Below are 17667 nucleotides of genomic sequence, written 5' to 3' on the forward strand. Positions count from 1 at the left end.
GATATTGATTAACTCTAGACTTTGTCACATGAATAAAACATGTTTAAAATAAAAGAGTGACCACAGCAAATAAAAACAAATAATGCATAATATCCAAACTAAAGGAAGAAAAAATAAAATAAAGAAATTGATAAAAAAAAAAATTAATGAAGAGGGCCAGCCGTGATGGCCTAGTGGTTAAAGTTTGGTACACTCCACTTAGCGGCCCAGGCCAATTCCTGGGCACAGAACCACACTAAGTGTATAGCCATGCTGTGGCAGTAAAAAAAAAAAAGTATTACATTCTGGAAAAAAAAATTAATGAAGAAATCTCAGTTAATCTGATAGAAATCAAGAAATAACAAAGAATATTCAAATTAAAGGGAAAATTTAACAGCAGTTGGTAGAAGTTAGTCCAAATATAATAGCAATCAATAAAAACGAAACCGGATTATACATCCCTGTCAAAGGTAAATATTTCAGAATGTATTTTTTCACATATATCTATAAATTTTTTACAAGAGATACTTCAAAATGTATTGCTTGTTTTCATCAACTATACTGTTATTCTTTGTCATTTAGTTTTCAATCTAGCATATCCAATTAATTTTAGACATTCCTTGTTTAGTGAAAAACTGGAATTTGAATAAATTCTGTAAACAACATGGATCCCTTTTTAATTCTTTATTACATCACAATTCTTAATACACAAAGAAGGTTATTTGGGGTTAATCTCTTTATTTTGTATTTATTTATTTATTGTTTTTGCTAAGGAAGATTTCACCTTGAGCTAACATCCATTGCCAATCTTCCTCTTTTTTTTTCTTTTATATGAGCTGCCACCTCAGCATGGACACTAACAGATGAGTGGTGTGGGTCCACACCCAGGATCTGATCCCAGGTCTGAAGCAGAGTGCACCAAACTTTACCACTAGGCACTGGGGCTTGCCCTCAATCTCTTTATTTTTAAAGTGAGGACAAAAATACTTGCTCATTTTATCAGGTAGTTGAATGTAAAATAAAAGGGGAAAATGGACACAAAGAATGGTAAATTTATGAAAAAAATTTTTTTAAGTAAAATATTCAAAACCAAACAACCCAATTAGAAAATGGGTAGAAGACATGAACAGATATTTTATATGAAGGCATATACAGATAGCAAATATGGACATGAAAAGAATGTTCAACATCTTTAGCCATTAGATAAATGCAAATTAAAACTATAATGAGATATCAACAACATCTGTTAGAATGGCTAAAATAAAATATAGCAACACCACTAAATGTGGGGAATACATTCCCATGGGAATATAAAATGATACAGCTACTCTGGAAAAGAGTTTAGAAGTTTCTTATAAAACTAACAATGGTCTTACTATGTACCAAAGCAATTGCAATCTTGAATATTTATCCCAGAGAAATGAAAAATTATAATTATGTTCATGCAGAAACTTATACATGAAAGTTCTTAGCAACTTTATTCATAACAGCTGAAAACTGGAAACAACCTAGATATGTTTCTGTTGGTGAATGGTTAAACAAATTGTGGTACATCCATATTATAGAATACTACTTAGCAATAAAAAAGGAACACATACTATTGATACAACCAACAATTTGGATGGACCTCAGGAAATTATACTGAGTGCAAACAATCAGTCACAGAAAGGTTAATTACTATACGGTTCCGTTTATACAATGTTCTTGAAATAACAAAATTATAGAAATGAAGAACAGATTAGATGTTGCCAGGGGTTTGGAATGTGGGTTGAGGAAATGACTATAAAGGGGTAGCACGAGGGAGCCTTGTATGTCTTGATTGTGATGGTGGTTACAAGAAGCTACATGTGTTATAGAACTCCACATTGACACACACACACAAACACACACGCAAATGAGTGAATGTGTAACTGGTGGGATGTCAATTTCCTGATTTTGGTGTTTACTATAGTTACACAAGATGTTAACATTGAGAGAGGCTGGGATAGGGTGCTCAGGACCCCCTCCTGTACATTTCTTTACAACTTCCTGTGAATAAATACTTATTTCATAATGAACTCTTAAAAAAAGGAAAGTATTGCTTCCTCCTTTTCTTCTTAAGACATAAGGTTGGCTGCAGCATTTGGCTAACTGACATCAGATACCAAAAGTAGCCCTCGTCACTCTCTTTCTTTTCCTCTTTCTACCCTCATGTGGTAAACCAATAGGACTATTTATCAGAACCCCCTTAATTTAATTCTCTTTGAAAGGTTTTTTAATCCATTTGTGTATTCTAAAGGAAAAAATTATTAAATGTTATCCTTGGAAAAATTTTGAAAAAATTTTAAATTCCAATAAGATGGAGGTGTTGGGGAGGGGGCATGGGATAGACAAAAGAGGAAAAGAGCTGACAAAGAGAACAATCTGTCATATCAGCTGGTTTCAGGAAAGATCTACTAGAGAGCTTCACCAAGGAGATTCGAGCACAAGTATTTTATCTGAGATGAGATCCCAGAATATACTCATAAGGATGTGGGGAAGTAAGATAGGGAAGAGAAGATAACCAATAAAATGTGCATTATCAAGACAGTTACCACTGTGGGTAACTAGAACTTAATCTTGCTAGGAAACTCTAGGAATCAGTGTAAAACATGCACCTCAAAGTTGCCCCCAGGCAAGGGGCAAAAAAGCCGGGGTGTTGATACGCCAATGCCTGTAGGTCATTGGTCAAGAGCGCTTCCTGGGGACATCAATTGCCTGATGCTTCCAGCCTGCAGTGATCATGGTCCCATGGTTTTGGATAGCATATGACAGCATCTAATATTCACCACTTTTGGTTTCTGTGTATCTTTGTTCAAATTTGAGCAAGAATGTGATTGGCTCAGCTTGGATCATAGGTCCTTTTTGGTCCAATTAACGTTAGCTATTAGAGCAAGGTCATCTGACATGAACATGTCCACATAGGCTTATCTCTTCAGCAGGGGCTTTGTGGCACCTCCAAAGAACAGAACAAAGCCTGGGAAAATTTCAAATGTGTCTACGACTATAACACCCTCTGCCACCATAACTAGCCTGTGTTTTACCACCACTTTATCTCTTTGGTTGCCAGGTTACCACAGTGAACATCCATTCCTGCCTTCAAAAACAAGGCAATAGTCTCATGAAACGATCTGCCTACGCTCTGCACAGCCTGTGTAATTACCATACGCATGGCTACCTACTCTCTTGTGAAGTTCTCCTAGCCTCAGTTCCCTTGGGCACTATTTCTGTTCTCTACTATGTGCTGCAAAGATCATCTTAAAGAAAAACAGTACCTTCACATAAAGAATCCTATAAAAGAAAGAATAAAAACAGTTTGATGACTGACTTTGAGCCAAACCCTGAGTCCATTCCTGTCAATATGCACATGGACCTTCCCCATGCCCTTGGATATTTCATAGTGCTTGTGGATAATTTCATTCTTTCAGCAGTGAGTTACACATTTGATGGAAAGAAAGACTGGAATTCTCACTAGTGCAGAAGATCAGATAAGCAAAGTGGTGATTGTTTCCATAGTTTACCTCTGTTATGGGTACAAATACAAGCAGGTCCGGCTACTAACAGAAATTGACAACAGTGCCATGTTGTACTGCTCCTTGTTGGCAAATGAGGATGATGTTATGAGAGAAAATACATGCCAAAGATGCCCAAAGTTTGTACTGGAACAAAGGAATTCACTTGGCAGTGCTTGCAATGAAAAGTAGAATAACATCCTTCTTAATACTGGCTTTCCACAATTCTCTTCCTGTTAAGAGAATCATCTTAATAATATTGCTTTCACTGAGCAATGATGTAAATGATTTAATTTCATTGATTCCACAAGGTTTTAATCATCTCGAAATTTCTTAATATAGGTGGAAACAGATAGTATCTTATGTTGTAAGCCCCCAAATGGATAAGGATCTAATTCTAAAAGGAGCTCCACTTGTAAAGTATGTAAGTCCAAAATTAACAACTCCAGTACACCTTCCTAAGAGGGAAAAGTCATCTTTAAGATCTTCATCCAAAACTTGCTATTGAGAAATAAGCTAGAGCTTTCTTTTGGAAACAATTTTGTGCTGCATTACAAGTTCTAATGATCTTAACAGACTCCATAGGCTTCAAAGTGCCACTGTAGTTTCAGAAAAGTTAGCAATTCAATACCATCTGAACAAAATACTTTATTTCAAAATAATTTTCATTTTCTTGTCATATAGACAATTTACCACTTCTTCTTAAAATAAATTTTCTCCTACATCTATAGGTTACTCAATTAATTTTGAAATTATAATCAACATTTTACCCAACTGAACTCAGCTCTTCTATTTTACGTGTTTTTATATTTCATTTTTCAAGAAATATATTGGAGGTAAAAATGCCAACACAAATGAAACAAACATAAGACCTAGTTTTCAATTCTCAGACCTTAAAGAAAAATCATATATGACCCTGGCACCATCACAGTTTTTCTGCCACACTATCTAGAGTAGAAAACTTTAATAAAGCTCATTTTCAAAACAAACAACAAAAAGCACTGTTGTTCACTATAACACTGGAATTCTAGATTGTAAACTCAGACAAAATTTACATCTAACTTCTTTACCAATAAATAATCTATAAGATTTTATTGAAAATGGTAAACTCCACATTATTTCATAATTGTTACATTTTGGAGCCTAAGACTTAGAAAATTGAGATTGAGAAAGATTGTGTAAATAACTTACGTTCCTTATACTTGTTTTCCTAATTTGGGTGGGAGGGTACTGATTCAAACTTTCTCATGCATGCCTTGCTAAACACAAGTCCTTTCTCTGGAAATGAGCCACACCATTTCATGTGGCACAAGTACACTTTGCCCAATGTTTGTCCAACCTTTCTTGAGTGCCTACTTTGAACCAGGGACTTGTCTAATGAATGGAGATATAGAACAAGACATAAGATAGCTGTTCTCACGAAGTTTATATTTTCATAGAGAGAGAGAATAAATGCACAAGCAATATAATTTCAGATAAGTGCAATGAGAAAAGTAAATATAGATATAATTTGTGGGGCCAGCCCCGTGGGTGAGTGGTTAAGTTCACACACTCCGCTTTGGCGGCCCAGGGTTTTGCTGGTTCCAATCCTTGGCACAGACATGGTGCCGCTCACTAGGCCATGCTGAGGCAGCATCCCACATACCACAACTAGAAGGACCCACAAGTAAAATATACAACTACATACTGGGGGGATTTGGGGAGAAAAAACAGAAAAAAAATAAAAGAAGATTGGCAACAGTTGTTAGCTCAGGTGCCAATCTTTAAAAACAATAAAGTAATTTGTAGTCAACGGGGAGTGGCAACTTTAAGATCAGGAGTTAGAGAGAATCTGTATCAGTCAGGATAGGCTAACATACTGTGTAACAAACAATCCCTAAAATTTCAATGGCTGAAATCAGTGAATGTTTATGTCTTACTTAGGCAGAGTCCCCTATGAGTCTGGGAGACTCGGTGACTTTCCTGCTATGTGAGGGCTCAGCATTGTTCCTCCATGTCAGCAGAGACTTCCGGTGTCCCAATGACAGAAGAAGAAAACATTGTACAGTTTCACACTGTAAAGTAAATGCTTCTACCTGGAAATCAGATGTGTTAGTTCCACTTATACTACATTCACCAAAGCATGTCATCTAACGTTCCCTAACATCAAGGGGCCAGCAAGTTGGTATCTCCCCTTTGAAGTCAGAAGGAGGAAAATTGGAAATATTTGCAAGTGGCTGCTGCATTTATTCTGACACCAGAGTGATGAGGATGAGTTATTATTGAAGACTCTGAGGGAAAAGCATTCCAGCCAGAGGGAGCAGTGAAGATAAAAGCCACAGACAGGTGAGAATGAGCATAGAGTGTCAAAGAATGGAGTTGAGGGGATAATGAACATGGAGGAGAAAAGGAGAAGGTGTCTGAGGAAGGCAGAGGGCCACAGCATAATGGCCTTGTAGCCATTCTAAATGGTTTAGATTTATTCTGGGATGTGTTAGGGAAGCACTGGGAGTACTTCAAGCAGAGGACTGACAGATCTGAATTGTACTTTTAAACCATACACACCTGCCCATACAACTCCTCTTTGTCGGTCAAGTTCCAGCTCAGGGGCCTCCTTCTCTTTGAAGCTTCCTCTCCCTCTCTCAGCCAGACTTGAGCAATCTACTCCCCATGTTCTCTCTCTTCTTGGCATAGACCTCCATTTAATCAATAGCCTTGTTGCAGCACAATGATGGATTTGCCTGCCTTTCTCTTCATTTGACTATAAAATCCTTGAGGGCAGGGATCATATCTTTTCATTCCTTTATCCCTAGGGCCTAACGTGATACTCATAATACTGGACTGTGTTTCTTCTTCTGGGAATGAATAAGCTCTGAACCTGGGTCTGGCACTCAGGACCTCCAAGGATAATAGATCCAGAGGAGAGTTTCAAGGCCATATAGTACACTAGCTTCCAAAAAGGTTAAGTGCAGAAGTTGCTGTTCAGAGTCCTACACCAAAACCCAAAACAGGAAAGAATTCTCAGTGAGGTGGGGTATAGGGAGCAGAGTCCTTCTCACTTGCCCTATTTGTCTACCAATTCTGTGGGGACCAGGGAGATCTTCTAAGGTTCCTAAGGACTGAAAGACCTCCAAGGCTCACAGTTATAAAGCTCCTGATTTGACCCACCATTTATATTTCTTCAAATGAAAAAGCAGAGAGAAAGACGGGTTAAAAGAGTTGCTCAAGTCACAAAAATAATAGCATGACTGGGTCACATCACTCTGCCTATGAAACTCAAAATAGTTGAGATTCTGAACCACCGTTCTCTGGTTTAAGGAGATCTCTCAGGAGTAACACAATGCTCTCCTTGATCTTCAGAATGAATCTTTAAAAGTGGGAGGCAGGATATTCTCCCAGCAAGGCCATAACTTCAGGATTCTTCTCATTTCGTGTTCTGACAGATCCCCTGCTTGCTGCCACTCAGGGCATCCATCTATTCACTCGGGACTTTTCCAGAGGGAGGTGCCTGACTCAGTTTTCTGGGCTTTTTATTGTTCTCAACCTGTGTGTTTGTTCAGTGTCTTCACACAGCAGTGAAGCAACCCTCCCATCCTAAAAATAGAAGAGGAAAAGGAGATTTACAAAAATATATCAAGATTACTCTCCCCTTCATAGCCCAGGAAAAGTGGGCACATGGTTTAAATCTACTTGCCTCCACCCTCAAATTAGAATGCAGAATCGTGCCTCCACGTGTCTGGAATTATCCTTCCCAAGCAATTATTTTCAAGTTGTGCTTACCTGGTTTGAAAAGTGTCTTATAAACAGAATCACATTCGTGTATTAACTGTATTATAGATGTTATCATGGCTGTCATCCACATTATCACTCATAAATTGTTATATAGTAGAACAGAGACATGACAAATTCTGAGAAGCTATTTTCACTCTTCGTTTCTCTGAGTGGGAGGAGACTATATTACTACCTCCAGCTACTTTCCACTCATCCCTCAGTCCAACGTTACCTCAATTCAAAGTAAAAGTTAAAAAATCCTCTTTTCCATCCGAAGATTTTAACTACAGAACTCTGCATCCAGATACATGAATTCAAGTAGAATTCCAATCTTAATGCTGCTGCTTGCTCAAGAAGTTTTTCTGCTTAATTGTGATCATTTAGGCAGCCTGGATACCAACTGTCGGAATGCACACAAAGCCAAGAACAGTGCCACCCTTTAAAATCTATTTTTTCAAGTGATTAGAAAAGTCTCCAAATCTAAACCACCCCAAAAGCTAGAGGTCAAAAGTGATTTCAAGAGATTACCCGATTCAGCCTCTGTTTTAGACAGTTCAGTTACAGGATCGCCAGGACGGGCAGCTAGTCTGTTTTTGTTTTAGTTGAACTTTACAACTGTGCTCCCTCAGCCACAGGCTGTCTAGAGATCTTTTCATGCAGTAATGCATTAACTCCTCACAATGGATCCATAGCGCAGGACAACTGTCTTCCCCTGTAAGTGACAGAAAAGTGACCCCAGGTGAGTCTCACAAGACCCTATTTTTGACACATGACCAACTCAGGTTGACGTCCTTTCTCTGGTCCTTACCAGAATTTGGGAATTTGGCCACATTACGTAATATCACAGAGCCTCATTTAGCACAGTAACTGAAACACAGGAGACACTTGAAAGAACGACAGCCATTATTATTTATGCATTCAGATATTCTCCTTTAGTTATATACTGAGTGGTATTTACAATATTTGCAGACTGTGATACAAAAATTTCAAATTAAACAAATTCTTATTGAATGCCTACATCATTGATAGCTATATCTTTCATATGACTGAAATAATTCCTTAGTCAGAAAGAGGAACCTATATGATGTTCGACTTATTTCAAAACTAATTTCAACATTATTCATATTAGAAACAAGTCAGAAGCTTGAATCTTTCAGGAATACACAGTTCTCAGGGCTAAAAAAAAATCAGTTGTCATTGTTACATTAACTTGTTTAAAATATTTTGCATGGTTTGTTTAAAACACTTTACATTATTTATCACTATATTTATAGCCCTGTAGATTTAAAATTACATGATTTGATAATAAGTAGTTTTTATTTCCTTTGGTTTAAATTCGGACTGTGGTAGATTCGATTATTGTTCACCAAATATTCACTCCTTTCTCCCCACCTCCATGGAAGTTGCCTTTCCCCACTCCTTTGATATTGGACTTGACCAAATTACTTGTTTTGGCCAATGCAGTGCTAGCGAACATGACATAAGCAAAAGCTTGAACTATGCTTGTATGTTGGTATCACCATCTGGCATTCCTGAAAGTCACTATGGAAAGAGCAATATGCCCCAAATAGCCACCTATCCAAGGAGGATAAGAGACACATGGAGTAGACGTGACCCAATCCCAACCGGAAGCTTGGCACCAAGCCCAGTCGAACCCACCTCAGACTAACCCCATCCCAGCTAACTCACAAATATGTAAGAAAGAAAGAAATGACCTTTCTCAGATGCTTCTAAGCTTTTTAGTATTTTGTTACGCAACATTATTGTGGCAATGGCTGACTGATACACAGGCTTTATAAAAGACGGTATATTATTCAGAGCACTTTCCACTGCAAGTAACCAACTCAAACAGGCCTACATAAAAACAAATCAATGAACTACACCACTGGCTGTAGGCAAAGCTGGACTGAGATCCTCATTTAATATGATACAAATGGTGTTATCAGGAGTACACCTCTCACTGTCTCTCAACTCTGATTTCCTCTGTGTTGGCTTCATTCTCAGACAAGCTCCCTCCACGTGGTGACAGAGATGATCTCTGGGAGTGCTAGGTTTGCATTCTATCAGTATATCTACCCTAGAAGAAGGACAGCATCCTTTTCCTAAAATCTCTAGCAAAAACCCTGGGGCTAATTCACCCTGATTGGATGGTAGATCATGACTGATCTGATTAGAGATCTAATTGGTCAGGTATGGGCTATGTGACACTGACTGGAGCAAGTGGAGGTGGAAAGAAAGTGAGTCAGTCCCATCCAAACCTCGGGGACTGAAAGTGAAAAAGGACTCGGTCCCCAGGGAAAAATTAAGACCCAGTTACCAAAATGATGCACAGAGGCAAAAGTAACTGAAGAACATAAAAGATAGAGCTATACAGTATTTGAAATTTTTTCCGATTTAATGTAAACAGCCCCAACGTTCGAGCTTCATATAAGAAGTGCCATCAAGCCTCTTAAGAAATCTCTTAGGCATGCCCTAACATTGGTTTTACACTCTATGCCTCAGCCTGGCTGCCCTAAATGGCACTCCTCGTTTCACTTGCCCTAGTATTTTCCTAGTGTCTTGGCCTATTTGGGTTGTGGTTGTTTGGTCAGAACAGAAGGCTTTAGTTCTCTCCACACTAACCAGAGGGAAATGATCAAATCTAGGCACTAAAAAAAGCTAGAAATCAACCTAGAATTCTGCCAGTTTAGCATAAACTAACCTAAATGCATAGCCAAATCTTGGATTAAAAAGCAGCAAATCGTAATTCAAAATCTCTGAGCTGTTCTGGCCAAGCACAAGAAATGAGCCTCCCTCAAAGCACAGTTTTCAAACCAAGCCTGGATGTTGGCCACCAATTTGGTAAAGAGCTCTGTCTTTGTGATTTCTCAAGAGGTACTCTGCCAATAAGTTATCACTCCTAACTATTTTTAAAGCAAGCACAGCATCACTTTGAATCAGGAAGTGTCAATGCAAACTAGCCAGTACTATTAATAATAACCATCGTGAAACTAGTCCTGGGTGAATCATCCTGCAGGCGTGGATACATCTGCCCTGCTGCCCCTTCGGCTGCCAGTACAGATACAGGTAGGTGAAAATCACATATTCGGGAGCCAGTCAGTTTCTTTTCACTGGTTTGAGCAGGCCCTGACAGCCTTTTAGACAATGGTTGATCATTTTATTCCTAAAGGCAGAATCACATCTTAATTCTCTTTGTTTTCCTTCCAGGATCTTATTCAGTCAGTTTTGTACACAATACTATGGCAAAATGAATCTCCCTATGAGATTTCTCTGCTCACAATCAAACAAGTTGAAACGTCTCAGTCCAAGAGTAGTTGAACTATGTTTTTTGTTGTTGAACTCTTTTAAGAAATAGGAAACAGCTTAATCTAAGCTATAAATAATAACATGTAAAATATATTTATTGGTTTAAACAAGCACACAGTCAATTCAAAGCAAGGCAGCCTTCATTTTCACTTTAGTCCAGGTCCAAACAGTACCATGGAAGAAAACTGGAGACCATTATGGGGGTTTTCAACCACTCTCTGAACTTCTTGAAAAGTCCTTACTAAGATATGAATAGATTTAAGAAAGGTGTTGTTTTATGAAGGAGATTTAGATCATCAATTATTGGAAGAAGCAAGAGGGTATTTGCAGGACCACTCAAAATTTCACCTGCCATACTCTCCATCAACCACTTTTTAACATCATTCTCCAAGAACAGTTATAAAAAGGCTGACCACGGGTCAAGTCCAGGATATTCTTGTCCCACAGAAGAGCAAGATGAGATTCTAAATAATTCAGGAACTTCCCTGGTTCCTTGGTGATCATCCGGGGCTAAAGCCTATAGATCTTACACCCTCCACGGAACTTAACTTCTTCCTTGAGAGTGGGCTAAAGGATTCCAGAAGTGCAATTTCCCGATGACCAAAATATTTTTATTTTGAACAATAATAATAAAAATAAAGCTTAGCTTTTAATAATGTTTTCTGTTTACAAGACTTTCACATGAATTATCTTATTTATCAGTTAAACGATTACCCCATTTAAAACATTAACTAGGCAGTCTACATAGAAAAAAAGCCCGGGTACAGATATGCATCTCTATACACATTTACCTTAGTGCTCACACCCTCATTATGAGAGTAGTGGAGTCGCTATCTTGACTTTGAGAAATAACATGACTTCACATACACACTAGTTAATCTAGCTTTTGAGATAGGTAGGTATTAACTGTCATTAAGACTCTGATTTTTTAGTTAGAAAAACGGAGACAAGCCACTAAGTCAATAAAGCAACCAAGATTACTAAGAGTAAAGGAAGGAAGCCAGGTTGCTGGCAGCCCAGTGTAGACAGCAGCCTCTTCCCAGTGGAGCAGGATTGGCTGGTTGACCACAGGGACAAACCCAGCAGATGGGTCAAGATAGCAGCTGCTTGCATGCTTGCCTCTTCCTGCTGACATATTCACCGGGTCTCAGCACTACCCCTGCAGGAGCCATACTCTATTAAGTTCTTATTACATGGCACCAGGCACTGTGCCAAACATCTTGCACATCATATGTCACTGAATTTTCACGATGTCTCTGTAAATTAGTACTGTTATTGTGTCTGTTTTATAGACGTAGAACTGAAGCTCAGAGAAGCTGAGGGACGTGCCTAAGACTGCAGAGCCAGGCAAGTTGCAGAACTGGGATTAGAACCCAGCTCTGTTTGACTGCAAAGTCTGTTCCTGTCCCCCACTCCCTATAAACTTCACTGCCCACTTTCCTCCTCCCTTCCTTTCTCCTTCCCACCACTTTGCAGAATCAGAATATATCATAGAAGGAAAAAAATAGCTTTTCCTGACAAGGCCTCTTCTTCTCAATATTATTCTAATGAGGATATTCTAACAGAAACTCTGGGGGTACATTACATCTCATTAGACCCACTTGATGTCAATTATTAACTCCCCAGGTTAATTTAACACATACAATGGCTATCAGCTTACATCCCTAGGCCCTGCTGATGTAGGGCTTACAAGTAAACCAACTTCCCCCACAGATAATCCTAACTCTAGTAGCGAGTTGGCCTTCTGTTCTTGCTGTAATACCAGAGTCAGGCAGGACAGCTTGTAAGTGTGCACAGGTTCAGGAAAAGGGCTCAGTCAATGGACCAGCAGCTTCGCCTACAAGTGCTTCTGCAAAGTGACATCGAAGCGGTGAGTATCTTCTAGAATACAGAACTGCTTAAAGAAAGGGAGTTTGGGGATTGGCGCCAGGAAAAATACATATAAAAAGTGAGAAGAAATGATAAGAAACTCTTTGTGCTGTAGGATTTTCAGTGGGTTTAAGTTTTGTTTTGTTTGTTTTGTTACTTCCCTAGATGCTTCTGTCTAGCATGGGCTTTTATCTTTCTGTCTACCTTTTGTGAGGGTTATTCGGATGTTTAGCTCCAGACACAGGGCCAACAGAAACAAGCAGAAGCTCTGCTAGGCCCAAGACAAACTCCAGGGTCCCCTCTCTCCTCTTCTACGCCGCTCCACTTCCCCCAAGTCAAGGAACCACAAAATGTCTAGCTGGAAGATTCATTTAATCTCCAGACCAAGATTCTTCAACTTTATCATGCCACGGACTCTGACAATCCAGTGAAGGCCGCTGACTCCTTCTCAGAATCATGATTTTAAGTGCATTTAATAAAATGTATGTGATTGTTAAGGAAAACAATTACATCGGAATAGTTATAACATTTTAAATTGTCTGAAAGTAATATATGTGCTCCTTTATTAAAGCTTTAAATAGAAAGAGCTAGTGGTGGATCTAATATTTACCACGATTTCGAAGTAGTAGTGAGGATAAAGGACATTTTGAGATGCCAACAACAACTGTAATGTGACATATGAGAGAGTGCTGATATTACAATGGGTCTTTGTCCATGTTTATAATTGATGGGAAAGCTACCTTTCTACTAAAGCATAAGAAATACAAAGAAGTAACTTTTTTCCTATCTAAGTTCCTGGACACCCTGACTTCTATCCATGGATCCCCTTGGACATCTCAAGATAAGAATCCTTTTTGTAAAGATCTAAATACTGCTTATAAATCTTCCTTCAATTTTTTCACCTCATGAGCTCTGCACCCTCTCTGCCGTGCATCCTTGACCTGCAGAGCAACCCTCTGTAAGTGAGGAGCTTACGTTTCATACCTGGATTTCTAGCACCTGTCAGTAAGGCTGTTTGAAAAGGCACCTTGAATATAATTGAACCTCTAGGAAACCTGAAATGAGAGAGATTTGTGTTAGTATTCTCCAGCTATTAAATTTAGAGCTTTGGAAATAAAAGTCAGCCTCCAAAGGCCTTGATGAAGAAAAAAGCCCATCTGTAGGCAGCCAGAATAAACCCAACTGAGCCTTTACCTACAAAAAGTAAGGTGTCAGTGTAATTTAAACTTTGAAAAGAAAGAAGACAGAGAAAAAGGTTTTTTTTTAAAAGGAAAAAGATAAAGGCCAAGAAATGGTAAGGACAAAAAGAGAGAGAGGAAGAGAAAGTAGAAGTATACAGAAAGAAAGAGAAAACAGAAGATTTTAATAAGACTCTCAAAAGTGTGACAATTTAACAGAAATGAACAAATCGTCATTGTTCCTGGAGCTTTAGGCAGTCAAACAGCTCTGAATATGAGCATTCCGTTTTCCAGGGAGACAGTTTGAGATCTGGCTCCTTAATACCAAGAGGACTGTGCAGAAAAGCAACCACCACTCAAGTGAAAATTACACTCCTTATCTCGGAGGAGTCCACGAAATTCGGGCAACTTCAAGTAAAGGGTCAGCTCTCAAACACAGTGTTTTTGAAAACGACTATGACTATCTTAAACATATATATATAGCTATGCAAATTCCACGTTTCCTTTCATGCTATTTTCAGATTGTTTTTCAAATTGAGCATTAGACTCCGCAGCACACAGAGGATGTTAGATTAAAGGGCCAGTTGCCTTCCACAAGGTTTGGGTTTTCCGCATTTTGCCTAGAAATAGCTTTTCGCTGGGTGGGCCAGGTGAAATGCAACAAAGTTATTGTTACCTCACTTCCCTTGGCTTTTTGGGTGGAGAAGCCAGATGAAAGAGAAAAAGAGAAGAAGAAAAATAAAGGAGAGGCCAGAGAGAAAGAACGAGGAGACGGAGACGCCGTTTTGGACTCAATGAGGTCAAATCCATCTACCACCAGATTTTTGTTGTTGTTTAAAGAGTAAATAGAGAAGAGGTTAAAAAAGAAAAATCGGGCTTATAACTATGATGAAAGCAGAAATGTTCGCCCCTCACGTTGGACGTCAGTGCCGGTTTGCTCAAGATGCGACAAGGCAAGTGCACATAGACCCCACGCATTCAGGTCCCATTTGACTTTGTCCTGTCAACCAGATGGCGCTTTTGGCTGCATTGACTTTATTTACACAAGAGCGATGAGCCTTGGCTGGGAGTTAAAAGAGAAATGTTCTGTTTGAGTGCTTAGTATTATACCAAAAATGAATGCACCATCACACTTTTTAAAGGGCTCCTTCTACAGTTTCTTCATTAAATTATATAACCTGGCACAACTAGTCCCTTTTCTTTAATTTGGAGTGGACTGGCAGATTTTTTTCCCAGTCAGAGGAGTATGCTTCTAATTACGTGACCAGTTCAGTTACTGAAGCACACCATACTATTAGCAAGGTGATTGAAGAGCAGTTTTGACAATCTCGGAGCCTGTCGGGGACGTGAACTTAAGCCCTTATGCCAATATCTGACTCTTTCCCGCCCCTAGGATCTGAATAATTCCGTTTTATACTGAGGGGGTGATGCTTACATATTCCATAGACCCTATTTTTAGCAATCTAACAATTGCTGGAAAAGAAGCAAGGGCTTTACACTTCTGCGGAAAAGCGGTGCTTCCAAAAAGCCCTTCCCTCCATCTCCTGTTATAATTGATGTTATGACGAAGCTATAAATCAGTCATCATGCCAGTTAATTTTTTTTTTTCCGACAGCGATTACATCTGCTAGTTTTGCTTCAGGCCACGAAGTAACAAACACAATTGTTATCAAGGAATGAATTGTGCAGAAGAAGAGCTTTGCCATACTGTTTTCTCCAGGAAGCTGGTGATGGAAAGAGATGCTCCGTGCTCACGCCATCCGCTCCTTGCCTCCTCCTCCAGCAATAGCACAGAGAAAGTCAGCATTGGCTTCTTGAACGCTGAGCTCATGATTCTTTTCATGGTTAGATGCAGATGCTCAAAATTAAATCTTTCAGAGACCTCAAACAAGGACGTTTCCCCCACCTCTGGAAATCCCTCACTCAGCTTGAGTTGTTGTTGCTTCTGAAGGAGGCTTGTCCCCTCAGTGTTCCCCTCAGCTGCACCCAGTGCCATAGCTGGCTGGTCAAGAAGGGATTTAAAGGGGCTCTAAGTCAGTGGGTTTCAAACTTGACTGTACTGTAGAATCACCTGGAAAGTTTTAAACAATACCCATGCTTGGTACCACTGCCTGAGATCCCAATTTAGTCTGAGCACTTCTCTCTGCTAAAAATTGGGCAGAATTGATCATTTCAAGACTTATTTTGGGAATAATTGTGCAAGATTCCTGTTAATGGGATTTCTGGGAAATCTGAATGGACACAGAGAGTGTGCGTGTGTGTGTGTGTGTGTGTGTGTGTGGTTGGGAGGGAGAGGGAAGTTTTAGAGGTCCCCTAACATCAGTGTCCTCGCGATGCTTCAGCCACATTTCATCCTTTCAGGTTGCATGACTGCACACCTTCCCTTGCTGTTCCCTGTACCTGAAAACCTTTCTCTCCTGTCATAGCCCCACCAGAGCCTTCTATCTTGCTTCCTCCAGAAAGCCTCTCTGGGTCCCCTGGGCAGGGCTGGACCTCTGTTATTCCCCCAAGGCATTCTGGGCTTCTCCTTTAGAATCCACTCCACATGTTACTTGATACCTATTTCCACCCCCAAATTATAAGCACCAGGAGTACAAGATCTACCTCTGTATTAGTCAGCTTATATCCTGCTGCCCAGCACTGTGCCTGGTACACAATAAATGGTCAATAACCATTTGCTGAACAATTGAATGTGGATCTTTATTTACTCCTCCCACTATTTAGATTGGAAATGTCCTTGCTTCCAATGGCCATGTGACACCAGTTTCTATAGGATCCTGTATTCCAGTGGTGGCAACCCGTTTGGTCTATCTTCAAGGGCCCCTCTTGCTGGCCTTTGCCCTCTCTGTGTAAAGCAGGTAGCAGCATATAGAGATCATCTCTGAAAGTCTGACCTCACCTTGGGCTGGAAAGAGCACTGACAAGTCTAGAGATGGGGTTCAAGCTTGCCTCTCTTAATATAGTCTACTTGAGGGGTTGTGTGAAAGGTATTTGAGAAAGCCTATGGAAGTTCTATTTAAGCAGCAAAATGTTGAATAAATTGCGTTAGCCACCATGTTCAGCACGGCGGCCCTACTCTCAGGTCAGCACCTAAAGGACCTGCAGGCCCCATTTATTGGGTGCCCACCGACCTGTGATACACAAGAACATACTAAGGGTTGTCTGTACCCTGCAGGAACCACCAGTGTAGTCTCACCATTTTGGGGTTAAAAAGTTAGCTACCCCAAGAGTCTGGAAGTTATGAACATCCTGTCTTCCTTGGGATTATATCTCCTCGGGTACATTTTACATAGTAACTATTTCACCTTGTAACTGTGTCTTTTCCTGGCCAAGTCACCTCCTACCTTTGAAACACCTTGTTTCTGAATTAGATGCATACGTTGTTCACTCCTTTCTATCTTAAGCACATTTTTCAATTCCTTTTACTCCATCAGCCACCTGGGTCTGGACAGCCTGGGGTCAGGGTGGCAGCTGGCTTTGGAGGTGGTCATCAGACTGCTGACCAGTTTTATGTCCAAACTGAAAGAACTGATCTCTCAGCAGAGTCAAAGAAGTTATGACATCCTTTGGGCTAGAATAAGGAGTCAAGCTTCACATAGAAATTTTGACACCCAGGAGTGGGTGCAATTTTCTAGCTCTCCTCAAACTCCTCCCACCTCCGCAAAGGCCCTCACTGGGAACAGAATCCTTGACTTCCGGTGCCCCCATCCTGTGCGTGAACCTGGCAGGAGTTCACTTAGGAGCAGCAGGCTCCCCTCTCAGAAAATGCCATCAGCCCCAGCTCCTCCAATGCCGTCCTGAGCAGCGCCTGGGAGGGCACTTCATTTCTGTGAGCTTCTGTTTCCTCATCTGCAAAGCAGGAGGATGAGCTCCCTTGTCCACAAGGCCCCCTCCATTCCTAACCCTAGAAATATGTAATGACACTCGCACACCTATGGCACTGATTGAACAGACAGGGCTTTCCTTTTTTCTCTTTTTTTGACAATATTTGAAATGATAAAAAGACTATTTTCTTTATTCTTGGCTCTGAAAGGGTGAGACAAACCTCTAATGTG

General features: G+C 40.0%; 2 long non-coding RNA genes across 2 annotated transcripts in view; one reads left to right on the plus strand and one right to left on the minus strand.

Moving 5' to 3' along the window:
• Nucleotides 1-368: 368 nt before the first annotated feature.
• LOC139040306 (uncharacterized) overlaps nt 369-17667 on the minus strand; it is a 65432-nt gene continuing 48133 nt past the window's right edge. The window contains exons 4-5 of the long non-coding RNA XR_011494566.1: nt 7788-7971; nt 369-7082 (exon numbers count right to left, since the gene is read on the minus strand). This is a non-coding gene — a long non-coding RNA (uncharacterized lncRNA). The remainder of the gene's footprint in view (nt 7083-7787; nt 7972-17667) is intronic.
• On the plus strand, nt 10252-16293 carry LOC106823213 (uncharacterized). The gene is made up of 4 exons (XR_011494565.1): nt 10252-10325; nt 11858-11912; nt 12279-12435; nt 15228-16293. It is a non-coding gene; the product is annotated as an uncharacterized lncRNA (long non-coding RNA).

This window comes from Equus asinus, chromosome 15 (assembly GCF_041296235.1).
Source record: "Equus asinus isolate D_3611 breed Donkey chromosome 15, EquAss-T2T_v2, whole genome shotgun sequence".
Classification (NCBI taxonomy): Eukaryota; Metazoa; Chordata; class Mammalia; order Perissodactyla; family Equidae; genus Equus; species Equus asinus.